Source organism: Bufo bufo, chromosome 4 (assembly GCF_905171765.1).
Source record: "Bufo bufo chromosome 4, aBufBuf1.1, whole genome shotgun sequence".
Classification (NCBI taxonomy): domain Eukaryota; kingdom Metazoa; phylum Chordata; class Amphibia; order Anura; family Bufonidae; genus Bufo; species Bufo bufo.
The window spans coordinates 199,571,105-199,591,312 of NC_053392.1; the positions used below are offsets into that span (position 1 = coordinate 199,571,105).

Here is a 20,208-nt window from a genome sequence, read left to right on the forward strand (position 1 = left end):
CCTTATTGTCGAGATCACTAGGGTAATGTACGCTCAGGATATATATTTATGTTTACTTCCAAAATGGTGAAACACTGTCGACCTGTATGTTCAGTTTTTGTGTTAAAAACTAATAAAAACAATTTTAAAACAAAGGAACCCAAGGTAACATCTAAGCAATGAAAGGCCTGTCTCACATTAGCTAATGTTAATGTTCATGAGTCCACAATCAGGAGGACACTGAGCAACAATGGTGTGCATGGCAGGATTGCAAGGAGCAAAAGAAAAGAAACATGCTGCCTGTTTGCAGTTTGCTAAAGATCATCTGGACAAGCCAGAAGGCTATTTGAACAATATTTTGAGCACAGATGAGATCAGAAAAAAAAAACTGTCAGTTTAAATGAGAAGCATTATGTTTGGAGAAAGGAAAATACTGCATTACAGCGTATTACTTTATCCCATCTGTGGAACATGGTGGTGGTACTATCATGGTTTTGGCCTGTTTTGCTGCATCCGGGACAGGACAGCTTGCCTTATTTGAAGGAATATTAAATTCTAAATTATACCAGCTAATTCTAAAGGTAACTGTTAGGACATCTGTCCATGCGTCGAATCTCAAGAGAGTCATGGAGCAAAGCAACAACCCTTGGCACACAAGTCATTCTACCAAAGAATGGCTGAAGATCAATCATTTTAAAGTTCTGGAATAGCCAAGTCAAAGTCCTGACCTTAAAGGACCTGAAGAACGAGGACATAATACCTCCGAAAACATGTTGGTAGATGCACACCACTGCTATCTACCCCTTGAGTGACGCCACGTCTGGTGAACTCGTTTGATCTTTGGATTCTCTTGCGCGTAAGTTGAGAGGCCGGCTGGGGCTTCCTGACAGTCATCTGTGGACTGGTGTTGTTTGCTACTCACTTCAGCCCTGCTGGAAACATTCATCACAATACAAACTTACCATTATCCAAGGCTTGGTTCATTCCCCAATGTGAAGAGATCCCAGGCACTGTCCTTTAATCCAAACGCTCCAGTCTGGTAGGCAGTATATGGTTTCAAGCTATTAGCTAAGTGTGGAAATACATTTAACCATTGATTTTGGATAATTTTCCTTAAAGGGTTTCTGTCACCCCATAAAAATCTTTTTTTTTTTTTTGGGATAGTTAGATTCCTTATAGGGCGATATAGGAGAATATAATAGTCTTACTTACTTTCATGCGGCCGATTCTTTATAAAACAAAGTTTTATAATATGTAAATGAGGGCTCTACCAGCAAGTAGGGCGTCTACATGCTGGTAGCCGCAGCAGCAATCCGCCCCCTCGCCGTGTTGATTGACAGGGCCAGCCGGGATCTCCTCCTCCGGCCGGCCCTGTCAGTAATTCAAAAATCGCGCGCCTCTGGTCATTCGGCGCAGGCGCTCTGAGATGAGGAGGCTCGTCTCCTCAGCACTCCCTCAGTGCGCCTGCGCCGATGACGTCTTCTCTTTCGGTGATGTCATCGGCGCAGGCGCACTGAGGAGACGAGCCTCCTCATCTCAGAGCGCCTGCGCCGAATGACCAGAGGCGCGCGATTTTTGAATTACTGACAGGGCCGGCCGGAGGAGGAGATCCCGGCTGGCCCTGTCAATCAACACGGCGAGGGGGCGGATTGCTGCTGCGGCTACCAGCAAGTAGACGCCCTACTTGCTGGTAGAGCCCTCATTTACATATTATAAAACTTCGTTTTATAAAGAATCGGCCGCATGAAAGTAAGTAAGACTATTATATTCTCCTATATCGCCCTATAAGGAATCTAACTATCCCAAAAAAAAAAAAAAGAGTTTTGTGGGGTGACAGAAACCCTTTAATAAAAAAAATGACCAAATCTAATATTTTTTACTCATTTGTTTGATCTGATTATCTTTATCTACTTTTAGGACTTGTGTGAACATCTGATGAAGTTTTAGGTCAAGAAATAAAGAGAATTCTGAAGGGTTTACAAACTTTCAAGCACCATTATATATTTTTATTTTTGTCTGGGTTGTGCTGAGAACTGGTGGGAGTTTATTGTCCTGATGAAGGGGGCCCTCTTGCCCCTGAAACGCATCGACTTTGAATAAAAGATTACCAGTTTGGTAACATTACAATAAAGAGTTCTTTCTGTATCAGTGCCGCATGGAATGGTCTCAGATTCTTCTTTTACTGAATTTCTCTTCATCCCATTAACCGTGACTCACGGATAAGGGCAGAGACCTGGGCAGCAGACGCAGACTTCCCCGCAAGCTGGACGGGAAAAATCCAGCAAGGCGCTTCATAGGTGTTCTGTCTTATCACAACCCAATCTGGTAAGCACAATCATTGTATTCATATTATCCATATCTGTAAGGTTCTACACACGAGGCGCTGCCTCCTCTCCCCTTTTCTCTTCTTTTATGAGAACTGGTGGGAGGGATGTTGGCATATATATCTGTATTTTTGTCAGGGTGTGGGTGAAGGGGTGGGAGCGTATGTATATTTATATTTTGTCTGTGTTGTAACGATTTGTATTTGTGTAAAAATACATTATTACTATTCATAATAATAATAAAGATGCACCACATTCATCATACAGTGTGAGTCACCTTAAAAAATTTGGCACATCTTCAGACTTCTTGGTCCAAGTTTATACGGTCTATATCTTAGAGCGGATTGGTAAGTCTGCCCCAAAGAGTAAGTGGAGGCAAAGCCACCCATATGTAACAGGGACTGTCTAGACCAGTGATGGCGAACCTATGGCACGGGTGCCAGAGGCGGCACTCAGAGCCCTCTCTGTGGGCACCCGCACCCTGGAAAAAGTCTATAGCGTACCAATATGCTTTAGACTTTTCCTGCAATTCATCAGCAGGGGACGCACTATGAACAGCACAGGCGGCACACTGAATGTAGGCTATTAAGCTATTATAGCTATATGATAAAGTACATGAAAGATATACTATATTGTATTCAGGTTAAATTGCCGTGTTGGCACTTTGCGATAAATAAGTGGGTATTTGGTTGCAGTTTGGGCACTCGGTCTCTAAAAGGTTCACCATCACTGGTCTAGACTATAATTACTATTATTTTTCACAGTTCTGATAGATATAGACATCAGACGTCAGGTAGTCACTAGTGTAACCTAATTATAATGCAATCACAGAGTACCTTCACCAAAATGTAACCTTTACTTTTAACAATGAGGCTGGGCAGGACAAGGAAAGGAAAATTGACTCATCCTTGCCCTATCAAGCAAAATATGTGGGAATTGTCTTTATTTATAGTCATGAGATTTACCATTATTATTTGGGTATTAGTACAAGAAAATAATCTGATTCGCACACATATTATTGCCTTCATTCCTGTATCATTAGTTTTTTTGGAGTTTTTTTGTTATATGTAGTCCCCTGATGAACTGACCCCAGAGAACGGTTGAGAGAAACGTGTCAGGAGTCGGGACAAAGTTTGCATTCCTGGGACATATGGTATGTGCTCCTTTTTATCCACTGGTGATCAAAACCTGGATGCCACTGGTTCATTTGGGAGCATATATGTATTATGTGCGATTATTTTTGTTGTAACTTTATTATTTTCTGGTATGCATTGACTTATGACATTACTATTGAATTATAGTCATATTAAGTCTCTTCTCGGGTGGCGGTATCTATCCCTTGTCAGGGTCATATAGGGCCTATCAGGAGGTTCCTGACACTGAATCGTCCCTATCGGGCAGGCCATTCCGTTTTGCTAGGCAGGGCCTATAGCTTGATAGGGCAAGTGTGAGAGTGAGTCAATTTTCCTTTCCTTGTCCTGCCCAGCCTCATTGTTAATTGCTTTTTAAGGGCACAAATTGGGTGATTTTTAATAATCATCAGTAAAGGTTGAGTTTTACACTGGTGAAGGTACTCTGTGATTGTATAATTAATATTAAACAAATTGACTATGGAAGAAACCTGTTCTTCCAAAGAAAGCTGACAACTTAGTTCCCACTGAAATCCATAAACTCAATGTCTGATGCATAACTAGAATGATCAGATAACGTTGTATACATATACACTCACCTAAAGAATTATTAGGAACACCATACTAATACGGTGTTGGACCCCCTTTTGCCTTGAGAACTGCCTTAATTCTACGTGGCATTGATTCCACAAGGTGCTGATAGCATTCTTTAGAAATGTTGGCCCATATTGATAGGATAGCATCTTGCAGTTGATGGAGATTTGAAGGATGCACATCCAGGGCACGAAGCTCCCGTTCCACCACATCCCAAAGATGCTCTATTGGGTTGAGATCTGGTGACTGTGGGGGCCATTTTAGTACAGTGAACTCATTGTCATGTTCAAGAAACCAATTTGAAATGATTGGAGCTTTGTGACATGGTGCATTATCCTGCTGGAAGTAGCCATCAGAGGATGGGTACATGTTCTCATTCTGTTTACGCCAAATTCCGACTCTACCATTTGAATGTCTCAACAGAAATCGAGACTCATCAGACCAGGCAACATTTTTCCAGTCTTCAACAGTCCAATTTTGGTGAGCTCGTGCAAATTGTAGCCTTTTTTTTCCTATTTGTAGTGGAGATGAGTTGTACCCGGTGGGGTCTTCTGCTGTTGTAGCCCATCCGCCTCAAGGTTGTGCGTGTTGTGGCTTCACAAATGCTTTGCTGCATACCTCGGTTGTAACGAGTGGTTATTTCAGTCAACGTTGCTCTTCTATCAGCTTGAATCAGTCGGCCCATTCTCCTCTGACCTCTAGCATCCACAAGGCATTTTTGCCCACAGGACTGCCGCATACTGGATGTTTTTCCCTTTTCACACCATTCTTTGTAAACCCTAGAAATGGTTGTGCGTGAAAATCCCAGTAACTGAGCAGATTGTGAAATACTCAGACCGGCCCGTCTGGCACCAACAACCATGCCACGCTCAAAATTGCTTAAATCACCTTTCTTTCCCATTCTGACATTCAGTTTGGTGTTCAGGAGATTGTCTTGACCAGGACCACCCCCCTAAATGCATTGAAGCAACTGCCATGTGATTGGTTGACTAGATAATTGCATTAATGAGAAATAGAACAGGTGTTCCTAATAATTCTTTAGGTGAGTGTATATGATACTTATTACAACAAATATTTTATAGCAAAAATGTAGAAAACCTTACAATTATATGTTCATGGACATGAATGTGTAGACTGATCGGTAGCCACTAGGGGCCTACACTGCCAGTTCAATGTTAGAAGTCAACAGGCCATGCTGCAAACCAGTCATCAGCTATTTGTTTCTGGCAGACCTACATGTGCTAGACAGCGTCTGCTTCATGGTGACACTGCTTTACTATGAGCTGCCTGCTGCTCACCACAAGGCTAGTGGGTAACTGGTAAGAAGTATTAACAGTATTTGTCCTTCTACAGCACTGACCATTCATTTGAATGCATAGAAACAGATGGCTGCTGAACATCTTCAAATACATCTACAGTAAATCTATATTAAAGGCTTATCCTGGTAATGCAAAGGTGAACTTAAGTCAAAATAATGTTATTGGCTGTTTTGCATGGGGCAGCACGGTGGCTCAGTGGTTAGCACTGGTGCCTTTCAGCACTCGGGTCTTAGGTTCAAATACTCCGAACAAGGAGAACATCTGCATGGAGTTTGTATGTTCTAATCGAGTTTGCGTGGGTTTCCTCCGGGTACTCCGGTTTCCTCCCACACTCCAAAGACATACTGATAGGGACCCTAGATTGTGAGCCCCATTGGGGACAGTTGGATGCTAATGTCTGTAATGCGTTGCGGAATATAGTAACGCTATATAAGTGCAATAAATAGAAAATATTTTGCCTGGTTTTCTGGAAGAAAAAAAACTTGTAGCCCACCCTGGATAATGTTTAACCTGTATTTCCACAGGTAGCTAACGACCTGTAGCCTGTAATTTGATGGTCGAACATGCGCTGTCCTTTCTTCTTGTGCTTGATGTTTTCTTTGCAAGCCGATGTGAATGCGTTCCTGCCGGGATGATATGATGTGGGCGTCACAAAGGTCTGCTAGCAGAGACTCATGAACGTGTACAAGAATGGGGATTATGGGAAATATAGGTTAGGGAAGTGTATCCAGGTCCCGTGTGATCATTTTTTTTTTTAAATTAGGTTAGGCAACCGGAATACCCCTTTAATTTCACATTAATAAACTACAGCATGGGGTTTCAATCCTCTGTATTGTAAATCACATGTTGGAACTGTTGAATGGAATATCAATAAGGATTTTTTTTCTCTATGGATTGAACTTGCATGTGAGCAAGACTCTATCTTGAGCAGGGATGCATGCATCTGGAAGTTTAAGGGAAGTGATGAGCTCTTAGTATCATTATTGTTATTTTATTTTGTTTTGGAACCATTCATTTGAATGACTGGCAATGGAAATCTGCGGCTGGCTTCAATTTCTAATGGCACCCACAGACTACATGGCATCATCAGCTGGCAATTTCCCAGACAGCAGCATGCACTGCTACACCAGTACAACCGACTTTTTGGCATTTATTGTATAACAGACTACACATGAGTGCAAGGCGCTGCTGCCACACTATAGATTTATATAATGATGGTCTATCCTCAGGACATGTCATCGATACCTGATCAGTGGGGGTCGACTCCCTACCAATCGAGCTGTTTGAAGAGGCCACGGCGCTCTGGTCAGCACTGCAACCTCTTCATTACGCCGGTGGTGTTACATTCATTGGTCACATGGCCTGGGCGCTGCACAGTCCCATTCAAGTGAATGCACCTGGACTGCAATACCAAGCACAGCCACTACACAATGTACAGCGCTGTGCTTGGTATGCTTTGAGGAGATGACGGCGCTCTGGCTTCTCTTCCGACGATAGGAGAGCCGAATGTTGGACCCCCACGAAGATATTCATGACCTATACTTAGGACATTGTTCTACCCAGCAGAGTTGAGAATCATTACAGATCATGTCTGCCTTAGTTTTGGTATTTCTGTAGTGATTAGTGTGGTTATAGCACTATCTAGCGGTGTTAAGTTGTATTACACTTTGTTTTTCCTGTTACAAAAACTGCTGCATTGTGGGTGTTGCAAAGCATTGTGGGAGTGCAAAGCATCCTGGGAAAGAGAAGCCTCCAGTCACCAGGGCACATCAGCAGAGCTCTCATTCTGCATATCTCCTTTTCAAACTCCACTATTCTTGTAAAAGCATATCTGTTAAGAGATCTACCTTTGTTTTAGGGATATTATTTTATGCAGAGCTGTTCAGCTAGTTATCATTTTTACTCAGGGAGTTGTGTCTACTGTTAGCTAGACATGTAATCCTATGTATAGGCAGCCATTTTACCATGTGCTTTCACTTATGACTGTTAATGTTACAGTACATGCTATGCTATATACTTATTCATGCTATTTGAATTCTTATAGTTTTACCAATCGATCAATCAATCAAATACTCCTGTTTTACCAATAAACAAGTTGGACTACAAAGAACAGTCCTCTTATTTGGAAGACAGGAATGGTTTATGCCGAATGTCAGACTGCACACTATGTGAACGTGTAAGAAGACAGAACAGACATCAATATAGGAGTCCTGGAAAAGCCTATAAGTCTTTTTGCGATCTAGGTGATACGGTGTGCACATAAAATAGAATGTGGCTAGAATTATGACTAAACTAAACTCATTATCTAGAACATGTTCTTGTTAAGTACAAGAGCGTTTTGCTGAAGTAAAGGCTGTATTACCAATTTTTTGACAGATGAATGCTCGTTAGCGATCATCTTGCAGTGTAATACCGCCACCAACCACCCGATGAACAAGCAAATTGTTATTTTTTAGAATGCTTAAAATTCATTGTTTGCCAGCAGCAGATCATGCTGTCTAATTACGATCTACCGCCAACCACTATACAGCATGGGGACGAGTGATGTGATAACGATCGCTCCACCCCATGCTGTGGAGGAGATCGCTGCATGTAATAGCAGTGGTCTCCTCCGCTAGTAAGCAGGTGATTGTCAGGAGGGAACGCTTCCGACAAACGCTTGCTCAATCGGCCTGTGTAATACAGGCTTAAGAAATTAGGCTTTCTATAGCCTTGAGACCTGTGCTACCCACACAATGATGTCAGTAATGAAATGGGGACATAAGGAATAGATTTGGCCATACTGACAATTTCCAACAAAGGAAAGGGGCTCAGGTTACCTATTCTCCATCCCGACCATCTGCCATCAGTTACTTTGTGAATGCACCATTGTCCCCGAGGTAATATGCCTAATGATAACAGAACATCACTCACTACTACCCTACAGATCACCAAATATGAAGGCTTCACAGCTATAGTTATATCACAGAACAATAAAATGACAGGTGCAAAGTGTTTACCTTTTCTACGTCAGCCAACATACAGCGCACTTCATAGTTTACCTAGGCGGGCGATATCTGTGTGATCATAAATGGCTTCAGCCATGTTTAACAAGACAACACAATAGTGTGAAAGGGGGATAAATACAATTAGGCCTATATGCAATTGTGTTCTAATGAAACGACATCACTCTGGATTCTGAGTCATGCAAGCGCCCCTGTTTGTTCTGCGAGCATCTGTTATCTGTTCTTGTAGTAGCGCCCCCTTAAAGAGGACCCGTCACCATGAAATGCAATGCAGGTTATAGAGCAGGAGGAGCTGAGCAGATTGATATAGAGCTTTGTGGGTAAAGATTCAGCAAAATGTATACACTAAAGGCTGTATTACACCAACAGAATATCTGACCAATATCCGTACAATCAGACCAATAGTTGGTATGTATAACAAAAGATCTATGTGTGTAAACAGCCAACTGACCAATGATTGGTCAGAAAATCTGTCAGATAAATCTGTTGGTGTAATACGCCCTAAGTATATATACAGATAGCTGTTCGCGGAGCTGTCTTATAGGGGTTGTCTCACCTGGAACATTGGTGGCATATCAGTGAAAAAGGAGATCCAGCTTCCAATCAACCATGTAAATGCTTTAATGAAAAACGTGCTAAAATCCAGATATGTACATCAGGTCTACGCGTTTCAGATCAACAAATTCAGCTCCTTACTCATGACAACATGATGATGTGAGACACTGTCCTTAAATAGGGGGCAGATCAAACATATCAGGTGGACACAATCAACACATAGCTCCACCTCTAACACATAAAAACATATGCTAAAAATAGAAAGAAAAAGAAGAAAATCTTCAAGGGAAACAAAAAAGTACCACGGTCAATAATGCAATATGAGATCGTGCCTACGATTCAGACCCGTTGGTACACAAGTACCCATGGTAAAGATCCAAAAAGATTCTCTATTTAAAAGAACTCTCCTATGGTCTCCTCCACGTTTGGGAAATTTAACCCGTTCCACCCCCTGCACCACAAGACTACTAGTATCACCTGCATGACAAGCCGCATAGTGTGAACTGACCGCAGAAACATTCCGGGTCATTGCATGCGGAATGTCAGAAATATGTCGGCGGATTCTGGTTTTGAGGCTGTTGGAAGTACAGCCTATGTACTGTAGGCGGCATGTCATGCAGGTGATACAGTATACCACAAAGCTGGTGTTACAATTAATGTATTGTTTCAAAGTGAAAGTTTTTTGGTTGGATACAGAAACCACAGTTTGGCCAATACAGAGATGCTTGCAACAAGTGCAGATACGATGTCCGCACTTATAGGTGCCTTTAAAGCGTAGCCAAGTCTGCTGTGTCTGGGAATCATCCATAAACAGGCTAGGACTAATACGTTGACCCAAGGTTGGGGCTCGACGAGCAATGCATTTAATATTTGAGCTGAAAACATCAGACCACTGTTCATCCATGCGCAGCAGGGACAGATTTTTTCTGATTATATGACAGATCTTGCTAAATTCTGCACTATAGCTCGTGGAGAAAACTGGGGCTCTGTTCTTGGGGACTTCACTAATGAAGTTAGATCTACTGCTAGCCCTGTTTTTTGGGAAGACTAGATCCATCCGTGATTGACTTGTTCCGCGGCCTGTGTCAAACTGCTGTTGCTGTATCCATTGGCAACAAGGCGCTCAGCAGGTAAGCTGAGCTCTTCCTTGAAGCCCGTGTCACTGGAGCAATTCCGTCTGAGGCGTATGAATTCGCCTCCAGGGATATTGCATACAACATGAGCAGGATGACATGAGGACGCGAAAAGAGTGCTGTTGCCCGCAGTCTCCTTGCGGTAGGTGCGGGTGACTACATTAGATTCGGCAGCATTGCCCACCAAAGTCAAATCCAAAAACGCAATAGATGTGCAGTTGAAATTAAGAGTAAATTTCACGTTCGGAGTGTTGTTATTTAGGAACTCCTCAAACAGTGGTATGGCAGTATGGTCACCTGACTAGATGAACAACAAGTCGTCGATATAACGGCCATACCACTGTAATGAGGGGGCCCAAATATTGTGATTTGAAAAGAGATAACAGGATTCCCACCACGCCATGTAGATGTTAGCCATGGAGGGCGAGAATTTTGCCCCCATGGAAACACCGGTGCGTTGGAGGAAGAAACGATGGTTAAACATGAATACATTGAGTTTAAGTAAAAAAAGGACAACATCACATATGTAGTCCTGGAATTCAGGAACCATCGTAATGAAGCAATGGCTGAGTGATGAGGAATGACAGTGTAAAGAGATGTAACATCTGCGGTTATCCAGATATACTCCGGCTTCCAAGAAAATTCATGAAAGGCCTGGAGTACAGTTCTAGTATCCAAGAGGAAGCCTGGAATAGTCTGGACAAGTGGCTGCAACAAACTGTCAATCCACGAGGCAGCCGCTGTCATATAATCAGAAAAAATCTGTCCCTGCTGCGCATGGATGAACAGTGGTCTGATGTTTTCAGCTCAAACATTAAATGCATTGCTCGTCGAGCCCCAACCTTGGGTCAACGTATTAGTCCTAGCCTGTTTATGGATGATTCCCAGACACAGCAGACTTGGCTACTCTTTAAAGGCACCTATAAGTGCGGACATCGTATCTGCACTTGTTGCAAGCATCTCTGTATTGGCCAAACTGTGGTTTCTGTATCTAACCAAAAAACTTTCACTTTGAAGCAATACATTAATTGTAACACCAGCTTTGTGGTATACTGTATCACCTGCATGACATGCTGCCTACAGTACATAGGCTGTACTTCCAACAGCCTCAAAACCAGAATCCGCCGACATATTTCTGACATTCCGCATGCACTGACCCGGAATGTTTCTGCGGTCAGTTCACACTATGCGGCTTGTCATGCAGGTGATACTAGTAGTCTTGTGGTGCAGGGGGTGGAACGGGTTAAATTTCCCAAACGTGGAGGAGACCATAGGAGAGTTCTTTTAAATAGAGAATCTTTTTGGATCTTTACCATGGGTACTTGTGTACCAACGGGTCTGAATCGTAGGCACAATCTCATATTGCATTATTGACCCTGGTACTTTTTTGTTTCCCTTGAAGATTTTCTTCTTTTTCTTTCTATTTTTAGCATATGTTTTTATGTGTTAGAGGTGGAGCTATGTGTTGATTGTGTCCACCTGATATGTTTGACCTGCCCCCTATTTAAGGCCAGTGTCTCACATCATCATGTTGTCATGAGTAAGGAGCTGAATTTGTTGATCTGAAACGCGTAGACCTGATGTACATATCTGGATTTTAGCACGTTTTTCATTAAAGCATTTACATGGTTGATTGGAAGCTGGATCTCCTTTTTCACTGATATTTCTACTATCGCTGAGTTCCTGGCGAATATCCATGCCTCCACTTCAAACTGGGACCAGGTGAGCCTCGACTATTGCCTTTTATTGGTGGCATATCGTAACCAGCCTGAAGAAGCTCATTTTGCTTTAGTAGCTATTTGTTTCGCCCATGTAATAACAATTCTGAAGCATCTTTTCATATAAGTCTATGTTGTGTCATCCCTCTATTACTCCTACTATAAATTTTAAAATGAATTGCAGCAGTCTGCAGTGAAGATCCAACTGGGTGTTACTAGCTGGGGTCTATACCTGCACGCTCTGACACTATCCATTCAGTGCTGCTAGTGTCTGACTGCAGGGACACAACCTCAACTGGTAACTCCCAGATGGACCCTTACTGCAGACTGCTGGCAATTCATTCATAACTTGTAGCGGGAATAATATAGGAATGACATAACATAGAGTCATAAAAATAAAAACTCCAGAATTGTTATTACAAGGAGAATGCCGGTAGTTACTAAAACAGGAGATGAGACAGATCTTCTTTAGGGGCTAATGCACACAAACTTTTTTTTTCCTTGTCCTTTCTGGGGTTTTTTGCAGCCCATATGCCGAACAAATCACTTCAATAGAAGAGAAATTACTCTGTGTGTAGTCCTTGTCCATATGTCCGCATGGCTGTTCTATAAAAAACGGACAAGGATAGGACTGTTCTATTAGGGGCAAAATTCACACGGCGTGGATGTGCAATTTGCGGACTGTAAAACATCCAACAGTCGTGCAGATGAGCCTTTATTAGTGATCTGTGCATGCCTGACCTAGTGCAGGCTAGTGTTGCCGCCATGAATAGACTGCAGCGTATTTCCTTTATATGATGCCAGGGACGCTCTCTAAAGAAGTCAATACCTAAACTTTAGCTCACACGTTACTTCTACATCTTTCCGTACTTTACGCCATGATAACACATTTGCTAAATTTGATCAAACAGCTATTTTCCATTTAAGGCAATTATAACATACATTATTACGCATCACCAGCGGGGATTTCTTTTTCATGGACTTGAGCACTTTAATAAAAGTGCTGCACAATGGAGTGCTGATTTATTTCTTTAGCTTTTTTATTGATTTAATAGCATTTATTACAAGTCCTCCAATTATATCCATTATAGGATTTTTTTTCCATTTTTTGGTGTATTGTAACTAAAAGTGAAATTGTAAGCATTCTGGAATTAACACTCTCTCTGTAGGTTCAGTTTCGTAGAACCCTGAGAATTGTTACCTTGAGAATACAATTACCCAACTGTCAGAGACCTCACTCAGATACGTGGTCAACCCCTTTTATTTTATAAGCAGGTTCCATCTGCGGCTTGGCATTTTATCTGCTCATCATTCATTGTTATATTATAGCTCTGCAAACATTAATATATCTCACTGTGTATTAAAACCTCTCCTGATCAATCTCATGAGCGTGGATCATATTAAAGACAAAGTAAAGGTCAGAGCTTCAGACCTTTAGGGAATATAGGGAAATGGCTTGGTTACTAAAGACTCTCAATATCATACCTTCAGATCAGATCATGGGTTTCAAGATTTAATCAAAGAAATAAAAATGCATCATTAAAGGGGTTTCCTCAATATCAGCATAGTGGGGTCCGACTCTCCTCACCCCCAACAATCAGCGTTCTGAAGGGATTGGGGCACTCGGAGGAACGTAGCATCCTCTTCACTGTATTGGTACTGTAGCTTGATCCCATTCAGTTGCATGGGACAGAGATGTATAAGGGCTGTGTGAGTTATGGACGAGACATCAGAGGCCAAGGAAAAGACTGTGGCACTCGGACACTTCTGGCCCCCGCATTAGTCAGGTATTCCAATGTCAGTCCCGAATTGCCAAGGTGGAAATGCCCCTTTAATGTGCCATGTCACGCTTCGATAATGATCATGATCAGGGAGCTTCAGGTATGCTAAAATAATGGTCGTAAGATCTGAAAATTGCTTTAAGAAAACACAATGGCTCAATGGTCTGATATTAAACCAGCTATCTACAGACCTAAGTGCTTCAATAACGGAAGCCATATTTTCAAGACCAGCAGTAAATAGCTAAACAAGCAAGAAATCACTGAATTGTATGCATTATTGAAGTGTGTAAAGACACGCTTAGTAATAAGGTTCTTGCTGTTTCTATGGAGTCCAGGCTGTGAGGACGCAGGAGCTTCACGTGATCTCAAGTAATCTCGCTCAGTTCTTCAGTATGGCAGAGTGCGGGAACAGAGGAGGGAATGCGTAATATGTATTTTAGGCCTCTTGCACACAAACGTATTTTCTTTCTGAGTCTGTTCCGGGTTTTTTTTGCGGACCGTATGCGGAACCATTCATTTAAATAGGTCCGCAAAAAAAACGGAAGGTACTCCGTGTGCATTCCGTTTCTGTATTTCCGTATATCCATTCCGCTAAAAGATAGAACTTGTCCTAATATTATCCGCATAACGGACAAGGATAGTACTGTTCTATTCGGGGTCAGCTGTTCCGTTCCGCAAAATACAGAATGCACAGGGGCGTCATCCGTATTTCTTGCGGAGCGCAAAATACATACGGTTGTGTGCAAAAGGCCTTATTCTGCTGTACAGCTTAGGCTACTTTCACACTGCCGTTTCTGGGTCCGCCTGTGAGATCCGTTTCATGGCTCTCATAAGCGGCCCAAAACGGATCAGTTCAGCCCCAATGCATTCTGAATGGAAAAGGATCAGTTCATAATGCATCAGTTTGGCTCCGTTTGGTCTCCGTTACGCTTTTGAGGCGGACACCAAAACGCTACTTGCAGCGTTTTGGTGTCCGCCTGACGATGCGGAGCCAAAAGGATCCGTCCTGACTTACAATGTAAGTCAATGGGGACGGATCCGTTTTCACTGACACAATATGGTGCAATTGAAAACGGATCCGTCCCCATTGCCTTTTAATGTAAGTCAAGACGGATGACTTAGATTTAGACTTTTTTTTTAATGAATAATGCAAATGGATCCGTTATGAACGGATACAAGCGTTTGCATGATCGGTGCGGATCCATCTGTGCAGATACCAGACGGATCAGCACCGAACACCAGTGTGAAAGTAGCCTAACTTTTCAGTAGCTATTATCCTCACAGGCAGAATTACAATGACAGATATCACCTCTGTATAGATAACACAGGATCCACCATTCACATTAGGTGACATCACTGCTTATCAGCTCCCTCCTGACCTCTGCACAGGTCACAGAGCATGCCTAGAAAACTCTCCCATAGAAGTCAATGGGGACAGCTCCTGTCTATTGTGTAGCTGCTCTCAAAAGTCCTAGTGGCCAGTGTGAAAATTGTGGGGTTATATACATTTTTTTTTAAATATAGTTACAATGTAAAAATACAAATGTATATAAAATTTTGATTTAAACAATAGGTCATTTTCGGATGACATATCCCCTTTAACTGTTCACACTTCACTAGAAGCCTTCAGGGGAGATGGGGGGTTAGTTTTGAAAGCAAGAACAGTCTGCAAGCAGAGATGACAGAACCCTGGCATACCCCAGTATTAAAGGGAACCCGTCATCACTTTATGTTGTCCATACTAACGGCAGAATAAAGTATAAGTTAAAAGTAAGTGGTTGCCAAGAACCAACATCACAATCCTTGCAGACTGGGCCTGGAAAAGAGTCCCGGCCTCCTGAGAAGAGTCCTGGTTATTCATGACTTCCTGCTCTCCTGCCCACCTGCTGATGACTGACCGTCTTCTACCTAGTTTTCTCCCTTTCTCTCTAGGAGAGAACTGCCAGTCATCAGCAGATGGGCGAGAGAGCAGGAGATTATGTATAACCAGGACTCTTCTCAGGTAGATGTGACTCTTTTCAAGGCCTGGGCTGCAATGATTATGATGCTGGTTCTCAGCAACCACTTACTATTAGCTGATGAGTGACACACCGCTGAAATCAGTATATCTGTCACTATTTTATGCTGCCCTCAGTGCGGTCAGAATAAAGCTGATGACAGGTTCCCTTTAAGTCACCAGTGGGTTCTGTTGTACAAACGATTAATCATGACAACAGTGTGAACAGAGCCGTAAAGAAAAGGTTTGGTAACGTTCAGCTGAATATTATAATCTCAGACAGACTGTCACTATAGTCCCCAGGTCTCTCCCGGCACAGTGAGTCATGCTGACGCATTTCTCATTCATTCATAAACCCAATACACAATGAAATTAGGAAGTCAGTGTGAAAAAACATGGCTGCTCAGAAGAGATAAACATTTCATAAAGTAACTGGATGTGTTTGTACCTAAGAATTATAAAATCACAAAAAAAAAGACCATATGGTCTATGTAGATTTCCCTTATAGTATTTCCTTTCTCTCTTAGGGTAGATCTGTTATCCCAGGCAGGCTTCACTTCACTTACTGTAGATTCTCCAACCACATCTGATGGAAGTTTGTTCCAAGCATCTACTACTTGTTCTGTAAAAAGTGTTACAGGGAAGGAATGGAGTTGTTCTTTAATATGGATATCCACAGATGTCTTACATGCATGTGAGAGGATCATATTTCTTTAGCCATCATGATTTCCAGAGAGATAAGCATCCAGAATTCAGGGGTGGGCTCCCAGTTCTCAATCCTAGCATTATCAAAGTATTTTGCTGGGCTACTCCTTTAACAAGGCCCATCTGGGACATGGATGGCATAATGTATATCAGGTGTATGGGGGTCCCACCACTGGTACCCGCTCCTATCTAGAGATCGTGGATCCCGAAGTGAAGGAGAGCACACCGGGCATGTGCGTTGTGCTCTCCATTCATTGCTATGGGAATTCCAAAAATAGCTGAGTGGAAGTCGCATAGCGGTGAATGGAGGATGGCCATGCATGTGTGATTGCTCTCTGTTCACTCTGGGGGTCCCGTTCAGAAGATAGGAGTGGGTCCCAGACATGGTCCCAATATGACATTGAATTAAGTCATTTTTTATTAACATATTTAAAATGTTACAACCCGATATGACATTGACAGCATATTCTAACAATATGCCATCAATGCCCCTCTAGTAATGCCCCTGTTCAGGGGCGTACATAGAAATCATTGGGCCCCATAGCAAGAATCTGAATTGGGCCCCCTAACTCTGCCCACTACCCACGCCCAATATATATATATATATATATACACACTGCTCTCCCCTGTAGTATAATGCCCCAGCATATATAATGCCCCCTGTACTGCCATACTTATATATAAAAAAAAAACGAAATACTCACCTGTGCCCTGTTCTCCGCCACCGTCTGCTATGCTTGCCACAGGTTTCTTCCCGCCTGTGGCTTAAGTTGCCTTGTCCCGGCGCAGGCGGTCACAAAGACAGGCCAATGACCTCCTGCACCGTGTCACTGGTGGCACAATGACATGCCACCCGTGACCCAATGCAGGAGGTTGAAATGATATCATCTCGAGCACCTGCGCCATTCTACTGACCGAAGCCTATGAGGCTAAATAGTGGGGATGGAAGTGTGCTGTGGTAAACTGCCCCCTACCCAGAAGCAGGTCAGCGGCCGCCTGAGGCGAGATTCTCATCTCGCCCCATGGCAGAAGATGAGTGTAGGAACCCAGTTGTTCAGATAGTAGGGATAGGCCATCACTTGGAAAATCCTGGACAACCCCTTTAAAACATTACAATATAAAAATGCCATATAAGAAGGGCAGTAAAGACTGCGTGGAATGACGCCTGCCAAAGATTTCTGCATTACTAACTGTCCTAGTTCCAGACATCACTGGCTTTTAATTATTACATACAGCTTTCCATTAGTAATAATACATGACTGGATTACTTGGGTATTTCCTTAGACGGATGAATGTGTTAATAAACGCAGTGGTGCCTCACAAAATCATTTCTGTGACAAAATATCTTAGAATGTAATATATGCATCATAAAAACACTGACAATTAACAGCAATATGTACACCAATGCCAAAGTTTACAAGTCAAGCCAACGGATACCGCAACGACTCTATACTAATCACAGCAATCTGAGATAATGTCTGTCAAATGACAGGACGACTGATGGCGAAAAGAGTAACTGAAGCTTCCATGTCAGCTAGAACTGGCCACAGTGATAGAGCCACAGAGACACAGCCACAGAGACAGCCACTGAGACACAGCCACAGAGACAGAGCCACAGAGACAGCCACAGAGACAGACACTGAGCTCAGCTCTAGGCTCCATGTCCAGGATGGAAATCCAGGACCTCGGAGAGCTCCAGAAAACGCCCATCGTTCACAGCCAGGCTGATGAAATGCTGAGCCTTCCTAGACATAGGGGCAATCATCGCATCCGACAAATCGTTCTCATGTCAAATAAAATTAACCCCCTCTGGCAGAAAGCACTTTACCTTGTCATTTAAGCATAAAGCTTAATAACCACTTCCATGCCACACGGGGAAACGCTTTTCAGTAACAAATTACTCTGGAGTCAGGCAAACAGCACTTCTTACTCATCAGGACCCAGCGGGCAAGTGGGCAATTAACTCTGTAGCCACCAAATGACATATTTGGGTAGCTGAACAGTATATTGTACGTCCCCAGACTGCTGAGCGCCCCTCGCCACCTGTTACTTGCAGATGATCACATCTACTTACAAGAAAACCCGTCTTCTAAACCATCCCGGTGACTGCACTCTTATAAATCATTTATACCAATAATCATTTTGATGATAGTGATAAACGATATATTAATTGCATGATATCTATATCTATCTATTATCTATCTATCTATCCATGCGTCTATCTATCTATCCATATAAACATACATACAGTATATATAGTTCCCAATCTGTATCTATCTATCTATCTATCTATCCATGCGTCTATCTATCTATACATATAAACATACATACAGTATATATAGTTCCCAATCTGTATCTATCTATCTATCTATCTATCCATGCGTCTATCTATCTATACATATAAACATACATACAGTATATATAGTTCCCAATCTGTATCTATCTATCTATCTATCTATCTATCCATGCGTCTATCTATCTATACATATAAACATACATACAGTATATATAGTTCCCAATTAAGCATCATGTGATACAATATTATACATTTCTCTATCTGTATCTATCTATTATCTAATCTATCTATCTGTCTATTGAATATCATCTATCTCTCTAGCGATCTAATATCTATAGAATATCTATCTTTCTATCGAATATCTATGACATATCTATCTGTACATTTACAGAATATAGGTCACTATGATTAATCTTTGCATGTCTCAGATTTCCTTCTGCTGCCCCCATACTATGTGTACCACCACTGCAGATGGATGTGTGCCAGCTCACACCCCAGGGTAGGTTTCTGCTGGTGCCCAGCTGCCCTCAGGTAGGTTACACTTTCCTTTTACATGATGAGGGAAGAAGTAAGATCTAGTAGTGGGGGAGGGGGGAAGCATCTTGGGACTTGCTGAACTGTAAGTAGACGGTACCTACTGTAGACGCCCTTACATCAAGCCTTTAGGCGCAGCCAGCCAGGTCTACAGCAGCATGCACAGTAGTAGCTGGTATAAGGCAGGTGGCATTACCAGGGAAGGCAGAGGGATAGACAATAGGCACCTGCCACAGGCAGCACAGAGGGCTAGACACAGAACTGCCCATACACTCACCGGACCGGGCATCAGCAGGCAGCGCCGGGCTCCATCTCCCCTCCAGTCTGTGGATGCTGTGGATGAGGCAGCCAAGCAGGGGGCGGGGCCTGCGGCGTACGTACAGCAGCTCCTGAATCATTCACGCTCTCCCTGCGTCACGTGACCTCCTCATGCATAATGCATCAGCGCCCTGGCAAGTCTGTGTGCACCTACCTGTGTACCCACCTCAACGGGGCTGCCGATAGGATCTGCTCATAATCAGTAAGCTGAAATTAAAACAAGGAATGCTAGTTGTGAAGAAATGAAAGCCTAAACTTTAGTCAGATATTGCTAGAAGAAACTGGATTATGGGTAAAATGAAAAGAAATGTCATTTTCATATTAACCACCTAAGGACGCAGCGATTTTCCATTTTTGCGTTTTCGTTTTTCACTCCCTGCCTTCCAGCAGCCATAACTTTTTTATTTTTCCATTCATATAGCCATATGAGGGCTTTTTTTTTTTTTGCTGGACACGTACTTTTTAATGGGTCCATTTACTATTGCATAAAATGTAGTGGGAAGCTGGGGAAAAATCCAAATGGGGTGGAATTGGGAAACAAAGATCAATTCCACCAGTTTTATGGGGTTTGTTTTTACTGCGTTCCCTATGCGGTAAAACTGATCTATTACTTTCATTCTCCAGTCAGTACTGGAGGTCAGTGCAATTACAGGGATACCCCATTTATGTAGTTTAGCTTGTGTTTTAATACAGAAAAATATATATTTATTTCCTTTTATGGCCATATTCTGACCTTCATAACTTTGTGTGAGGCCTCATTTTTTGCATGACTATCCGTAGTTTTTATTGATCTATTTTGGAGCATGTACGCCTTTTTGATC

General features: G+C 42.5%; 1 protein-coding gene across 1 annotated transcript in view; it reads right to left on the minus strand.

Moving 5' to 3' along the window:
• SLC7A14 (solute carrier family 7 member 14) overlaps window positions 1-19,389 on the minus strand; it is a 158,374-nt gene extending 138,985 nt beyond the window's left edge. The window contains exon 1 of the mRNA XM_040428220.1: window positions 19,347-19,389. The gene's annotated coding sequence lies outside the window, so the exon portion shown is untranslated. The remainder of the gene's footprint in view (window positions 1-19,346) is intronic.
• Between the last annotated feature and the right edge of the window lie 819 nt (window positions 19,390-20,208).